Source organism: Astatotilapia calliptera, chromosome 18, assembly GCF_900246225.1.
Source record: "Astatotilapia calliptera chromosome 18, fAstCal1.2, whole genome shotgun sequence".
In the NCBI taxonomy this organism is placed as follows: domain Eukaryota; kingdom Metazoa; phylum Chordata; class Actinopteri; order Cichliformes; family Cichlidae; genus Astatotilapia; species Astatotilapia calliptera.
In genome coordinates this window covers 4522228-4530328 of record NC_039319.1, presented here as the reverse complement: position 1 = coordinate 4530328, position 8101 = coordinate 4522228, and the positions used below count along the sequence as shown (strand labels likewise).

General features: G+C 39.5%; 1 pseudogene; it reads right to left on the bottom strand.

Annotated features, from left to right (window-relative positions):
- LOC113010253 (zinc finger protein 2-like) overlaps window positions 1-7849 on the bottom strand; it is a 12240-nt pseudogene extending 4391 nt beyond the window's left edge.
- Between the last annotated feature and the right edge of the window lie 252 nt (window positions 7850-8101).

Sequence of the window (8101 nt, the reverse complement as noted above, 5' to 3'; positions counted from 1 at the left end):
TGTTTACAGTGGGAAGAAACTGTAAAAACAGTGTTTTTTTAAGGACAGCGCTAGCAAACACTCCTTTTTATCTTGTGAGAGAAAAAGACAAAACACCCCTTTCCTTCCCCATTAGTGAAAAAATGTACCATGTTGACCAATCGAAAATGATGTGGCAACATGTGGCATTTTGTTGTTTGGGAAGAGGTGGAGGTTTTAGGAGTGACACTGGCGAGTCAGAGCGAGCGAGCGAAAGAAAGCGAGAGAGCAAGTTTTGATGCGTGAGAGATTTGTCATACCTGCAGGTAGGGCTGCCACGATTTGTCGACTAGTCACGATTACGTCGACTATCAAAATCGTAGACGACTGATTTAATAGTCGACGCGTCGTTTGAAGCTTTGTAAGATCCCAAAAGACGCAGGAATAATAGCAGGATTTAAGAGTGTAATAACGGACTGAAACAGAAGATGGCAGCACTGCACGTACAAGGATGCCAGCTGCCGTTAAACCCCGAAGAAGAAGAAGAAGAAGCAGCTGTGTCCCAGAATTCATAGCGCGGCCCAGCTTAGTTTCCAACAATGGCGGCAGCTAGTTAGTTTTAATATTACTCGTATTATTCTTTCCGGGTCACAAAATAAACGTTTAACATATTTTCAGGCGAGAATGTAGCTGTGTAAACCTCAAATATCTGCTCAGTTTATCAGGACACCACATATTTTCAAAAGCGCTCCGACGTTTTCGGAGACGTCTGTTACCCGCTAGCTCGATAGCTAGCCGGGGGCTAGGTCACTAGCGCCGTGAGAAGACCGGATTCCCGGCAAATTGTTTTCAAACCCACCGCCGTCTTTCGCTACTCAGGTTAAATATATATGAGTCACTTAGATAAATTAAAAATGTTGTTGTTTGGCTTTTTTTTTTTTTTGTATTTTATTTGTTCCTGAGTAAATCGGTTTGTCTGAGATTAAAGTTATAGTTTTTACACAGCTGAATAAACGTCAAGCAGACAGCTGATTATCAGAAGTGTGAGATGCTGGAGAATATACTCCGGTGTCCTGTTATATTTTAGATAGCAAGGAGTTTATTAAACTTCACCGAAACAATCTGCAAATTTCATTAAAATTGAATAATCTATCATCTTGTCTTTATCTTTAGTTAGCACCTTAAAAGCTTAAAGCTGTAAGCTAATGATAGTCATATAAGAGCAGATGCTGCTGGTGCAATAAGCTGTAGTTTTACGTCCAGTGGATGATGATCTGATTAGTCGACTAATCGCATAAATAATTGGTGACTAGTCGACTATCAAAATAATCGTTTGTGGCAGCCCTACCTGCAGGGTTTATACCTGTGGTGTTCTTCTCAGTCTTATGTGTGCATTTTTAGGTACATAGTGCCATGTACCAATGATATTTGCAAAATGTGTGCATAATTTTTAGAAATGTACAATTTCTATTTGCATTTTAAGTTTCAAAAATGATTTGTTAAACATGTTTGTGGTTTTTACAGTAAAAAATATAACTTTTTTCTACTCGGATTTTAGGTTTTTTGTCTCAATTGTCGTCAGTCGAATCAGAATTTGAATTTTTTTTGAAAACATGGACATGGCATCCTTTGGATTAATGAGGATCACTTGCTTGTTCTCAGTGCTCAGGTCAAAAACTTTCTTCTCTGATGGAATTTCCTATCAAACTGGCTGCTTAGGCGTCAAGTTTCTAACTCAACAATGCTCACATCCAGACGACGGGCTTTTCAGTGAAGGCCTTGCATCAGCTAGACAATATTAAACCACATACTGCATTTATTCCAACAACATGGCTTTGTAGTAGTAGAGTCCCAGGTTGGTGAACTGGCCTGCCTGCAGACATGGCAAATGTTTCTTTCATCCACTGAAAATATTTTGCATGAAAGTGAAAAATATGAAAATGGAGACCCAGGACTGTTCAACAGCTAGAATCTTATATCAGAGAAAAATGGGAAGAAACTCAAAACAGCAGCTGCTCTCCTCAGGTCACTAACTGTTGTTAAAAGAAGACAGAAAACAGTGGTAACATGGCTCCGTCCTGACTTTTCTGTTGCTATCTTCAATTTCAAAATAAGCAAATGTTTTGTATATTTGTTTGTTTTGTTGTTTTTCTTCTACAATATCCAATTGGGTTTAATTGGGTTTGTATCTGTAGAAATTTTATATCCATTAACAAATAAAGACAATCAGCATCATAATATGAACTCATTTTCAGGTTTCAACATTAACTAGACACAAGATTGTTTCTACTTTCTCAACCAACACACTTCGGCTTGTTCCTTTTAGTTTATATTATTCCTGTACCCCTGAAAATAAAGTTTAAGTTCTAATTAGAATCCTACATTAGTAATATTTGTTTGTCTCATCTATAGAGTATTCCAAACTTTTCATACTTTGTTGGTAAAATTATTTAGCACTAATTTCCTAGCAGTGGCTGTACTGTCCTGTGACAATTACACCCAGCTGTATTAGGAATTAGGTTAAAGAACTGTTTTGCTTTTTCGTTTAACTGTTGTTAGTTTTGCCATATTTGTGCCTTACCAACAGTGTTGGGTAGTAACGGAATACCCCGGGGTTCCCTTTACTACGGTTCGGAGCCACGGACCTGTTTCATATACGTGCGGAATAGTTTTCTATATGAGACCCAGCAAAAAGTGTAGCCGTACCTAATGTCCAACCTACTGATACTCATTTTACATTAAGATTTAAAAGTCTAGTTGGTACTGGTATGGCGAGTATCCTTCAGTAATAGTAATAAATCACACAGCAATTCATGTAGTTGTAAAAAGCATGTTAATATATTAAGTAATCCAAAGTATTCAGAATTAGAGATGGACCGATCCGATATCACATATCGGTATCGGTCCGATACTGACCTAAATTACTGGATCGGATATCGGAGAAAAATAAAAAATGTAATCCGATCCATTAAATATCACGAAAGCACCTCGCAAAACTTGCAACATGCCGTAACTCACCTCAGAACGTTAGCACGTCAGAGCAGTATGCGTCACGTGATAGAGCGGCTGTGGCATGCGGGACCTGTCGGTGGTCTGGATAGCATGTGGAGCTTCGCTAGCAACCTGGCATTTCATCTCCCATAAAGTTATCCCCGAGAGAAGTAAAGCAAGTGTGTAAGTCCATCTCTGAATGTTTGTAAAGCATTCCTGCGTTAAGCTTAACAAACGACTGCCTCTCGCTCTCCGGCTGCTACTTCAATCGTGAAGCTTACTTAATTACTTGCTTAATGGGGCGATCGTGGCTCAAGAGTTAGGAGTTCGCCTTGTAATCGGAAGGTTGCCGGTTCGAGCCCCGGCTTGGACAGTCTCGGTCGTTGTGTCCTTGGGCAAGACACTTCACCCGTTGCCTACTGGTGGTGGTCAGAGGGCCCGGTGGCGCCAGTGTCCGGCAGCCTCGCCTCTGTCAGTGCGCCCCAGGGTGGCTGTGGCTACAATGTAGCTTGGCCATCACCAGTGTGTGTGAATGTGTGTGTGAATGGGTGGATGACTGGATATGTAAACGCTTTGGGGTCCTTAGGGACTAGTTAAGCGCTATATAAATACAGGCCATTTACCATTTAATGATCAGCTGATCGGCTTTTCTGTCGCGAGTCCGTCTCTCTAGTTTGCTTTTGGCCCACTTTGCACCAGAAAGAGGAAACCAGCGGCCTGAACAACAGCAGAACGTTTAAGCTTGATAAGCTGTTGTTAGAATGTATTTAATATTACTTTCTACACCAGGATCTTTTTCTACGTAGCTGACGCTGGTAAACTGTGCAGGGGCGGATCTAGCAAAGTTTAGCCAGGGGGGCCGATAGGGCATGAACAGGGAAAAGGGGGCACAAAGACATACTTTTCTTTCTTATTCTCATTTAAAATGTCTAGCTTTTAATAAATAATTATCTGACACCCAAAGTTTTAATTTGATGTAAAATGAATAGAAGTCAATTACTGTATATAGTGACTATTAAGTCTAATATATATACCCTAGTAAGCTATAGTACTCTTTACTTTGGGAAGGTACCATCTGTGCAGTCTGCAATTTTGTTGAAGAAAGATGTTGAATCTATTTAATATTTCTTGAAAAATAATTGATTTCTGTGCATTTTTTTTCCACACTGCATCAAATTAAGGTTGATTACGTCGATTAAGCATCATGAGGTGGAGCGTGAGGGGTGGTTCCCTATTTTTTATTTATTTATTTTTGTTGTTGCTGGGAGTTGGAACCCTATTAGTTAGGTTGCTTAATATTTATGCTAAGTACTCTTTAAAATACCAGAATAGGGAGGATGGTGTAGGTTTAAGTTTATTAGATTGATCAGTATTGCTGAACTATGAAATATTTTTTTGTATACAGGTATAACAGAATAGCTTTAGTGTAGTTGTTGTTTTAAACTTGAGTATGAACTTATACAAAATGCAGCAAGATATTTTAAAAAAACAGTTTTGTTTATTAAAAAACACTATATCGGATTCATATCGGTATCGGCAGATATCCAAATTTATGATATCGGTATCGGTATCGGACATAAAAAAGTGGTATCGTGCCATCTCTATTCAGAATACATTACACTCACTGAGTAACGAGTTCTGAATACATTACAAAATACATATATTCTGTAATACATTTTAAAAAGTAACTTTTCCAACGCTGCCTACTATTAGCAAACTTGCGAGCCACATGCTATGAAGCAAATCTATGGTCTACAGTGACCCCTTGTAGACATTGTGAGACATCGTTTCTGCTTCCATTAAACCACAATTTGTGGGACTGTCAACTGCTCCTAAAAGAAAACTGAGCAACAATAACAGATATTACTTTTCCTTCTTCCCAGTGCAGACATCACTGATGCTTCACTCGTTCCTGCCTTCCTGATAGTTTCACATACCTTTGCTTTGTATCTGTATTTCAGGTTTCCAGATGGTATCCAGCAGTCTGAGCCTCTCCTGCCCGGTCCAGACCATGATGTGTTCAACCTCGTGACTGGTGCAGAGTTCCTCCTGTTCCTCCTTAATCTGAGGAGGCTCTGGGTCCTCCTGCTTCAGACTGGAGCTCCTCTCCTGGTTACAGATCTGTTGGTCTGCGAGAACCTCCTCATCCTTACTCTTCATTCTGTTTTGAGAATTCTTGAAAAGAGACAAGTGATAACGGGAGAAATTAAAAATGAACAAATGTGACAAATGTTTCAAGAGCACCGTGTGAGTGACTCAAGTTCTGATACTTTTATAAGCAAAATTAAGAATACAAAAACTTTCAGGTAGCTGCTGCCAGCTTGGTAAATGGCCTGCATTTGTATAGCGCTTTTCTAGTCCATAGGACCCCAAAGCGCTTCACACTACATTCAGTCATTCACCCATTCACACACACATTCACACACACAGCTTCACAGTTGCGCAACTGTTTGTCATTTTAACCTGCCACAGTAACAACCAAAAGTAATTATATCATTAATTATATTTAGATGGAGGATTTTAGAGTGTTTTTCACCACCTGACTATGATCTGAGTCCAAATTTCAAATTAAAAGCTGTTTCACTTTGTTTGCTGATTTGTGCTTAAAGCTGCAGTATTTTGTTTTGTTTTTCATTATTTTCAAACTACGAAATAATTGCAGTCACAATAATAAATTAATATCATGTAAATTATTTAAACTGTACTTAAGTAAAAATATAGAATCACCATGGTGGGATGGTGGTTAACACTGTTGCCTCACAGCAAGAAGATTCTTAATTCGACTCAGGAGTTTGCTTGTTCTGCTCCTCAGTGTGTCTGGGTACTCCAGCTAGGGCTGCCACAAACGATTATTTTTGAGATAGTCGACTAATCACATCATGCATCCATTGTTGTAAAACGTACAGCTTATTGCACCAGTATGCACCAGCTCTTACATAACTATCATTAGCTTACAGCTTAAAGTGTTTAACGTATGTGCTCACTAAAAATAAAGACAAGATGATAGTTCATTAAACTTTTAATTAAATTTGCAGATTAAAACACCACCGAGACAATCAATTCAGCAGTCTGCCTCTTTGCTCCCTCAAATATAACAGGACATTGGAGTAAATTCTCAATCATCTCACATTTCTGTTCAGTTTTCTGTTTATTCAGCTGTGTGAAAACTGTAACTTTAATCTCAGCCAAACTGATGCACTCAGGAAACAATAAAACACTGAAAAAGCCAGATAATAACATTTATAAACTAAGTCACTTATATAACTAACCCTATAGATGAAAGCACATAACATTTTATTTTCAAAAGCAAATAACAAGCTTATAGAGCAGTAGTTTTCGGTTTTCAACAAAAGCATGCAATTTACTTTGTGTACAGTCAAATGGAGTTGAGTCAACTAGTGCCACCCGTGGCAAGGTGCCATAGCCTACAGCCAGATCAACTTGTGACACAGACATCTGCAGCACAATACATTTGTCACTTTCAATTTTTTCTGTTTTTGTGTCTTGCAAATAAACCTTATATTATATAATTATATTATGCATTTATTTTTGGCCTACATCAGTAGAAAATGACAAATTATATACACAAAGTTATTGAAATCACCAGTCCTGTTGATTATCATGATTTTAATTTTCTTTCCCATAACAAAGAAATACGTCTTGAACAAATATATGACACATTAATATTTCACATCCTGTTATCATAGCCTGCCTGTGTAGAGAATACATTAACATGGCAAATGTATTTTGCATGAAACAAATTCAAACGAGGTGCAGATGTGTGTCACAAGTTAATCTGACTGTAGGCTTTAGGCACTTGACCACAGGTGGCGCTAGTTGACTCAATTTGAGTGAACATAAAGTAAACTGCACGTTTTAGTTGTGCAGCGAAAACGCTGAAATCGGAGTAATAACACGTACGAGGGGAACAATAACGAAGACAAGATTCTCCCGATCGTTTACTCTTGCTATCCTGTGAACAACATCGGCGTGGTGTTAATTGTTTGCCGTTTTCGCGATCGCCTCGCGCACGAGAATATCACCAGGTAAACTCGCGACATTTTTAAACATTTTGTTGTTAAAGAGCAACAAGACTGAGGGAGTGTGTTTGAGGTAACCTTATAAATGTCACGGATGACACATTTGGTGTTTATTTGCTGTTTTGTCGGGTAGCGGCTACTGAAAAGCAAGTCTACCACACATCTGTTCGGCCAACGCCAGTTAATCCGGAACACTGGCCGCGAAGGATTTCACTCGCAGAAAAGGCTCATCGATGGTGGCTGGGATCGCGGCACGATCATCAGCCATTGCAGCCCAAGGCTCAGGGAAACGAGCCCGCCAGCCCTTTATAGTGGCCGAGCCCACTGGCGATAAGGAAAGGTAGCTCGTCATAGAGGACTCACGCTCGGGGAGACGTTTTTATGGTCGACTTAATAATGGAATAATGGCATGCATTTATATAGCGCTTTTCGAGACCCTCAGAGCGCGTTACAATCCCACTATTCGGTTCTATACTTAGGCTCCCAGAAGAGCCTCGAGAACCCTGGTGCTGTCTTTGCATACCTCCACAATGCTATGTTATTTAATCTTTTAAAAAAGGAGATTTCCTGCGTACGACCAGAAAGAGCTCAAGTACCGCGCGTTCCACAGTTTTAAAATAAATAACCTATAACATCTGCACGGCAACCACGTGGTGCGAGTTGAAGGTTTCTCTCACAGATTCTTTCGTCCGCGTGTTTAATACTAAAATCTTACCGTTTAAATCAAAGGGACGCACTTATGTGATGAGCTGCTGGTTGAATTTAGTCTGCGCTGATGGTTGATCTCACCCTGGTCGATTGTTTCTTAACCTCCGAGCAGATTTCTACCTTGAAAAACTCTCAAACCACTGTTGTTTGTTTGTTGTGGAGTTTTGAGTGACGTCATTTCCGCTATACTTCTTCTATTAGAATTTCGAGTAGAACTGGCGCACTGCTGCCCTCCTCGGGTCATTCGTAGTCCAAATAAAAGTCCTTCCAAACAGTCCAGTGCTTTGCAGAAACCCGAATAAAGAATTTTAGTTCCCCAGTGATCCAAGCCAAGTATTGACTTAAACAGTCTGTAATATTCTGCAGCACAACTGGAACAGACTGTCTAAACATGTAAAGTAATG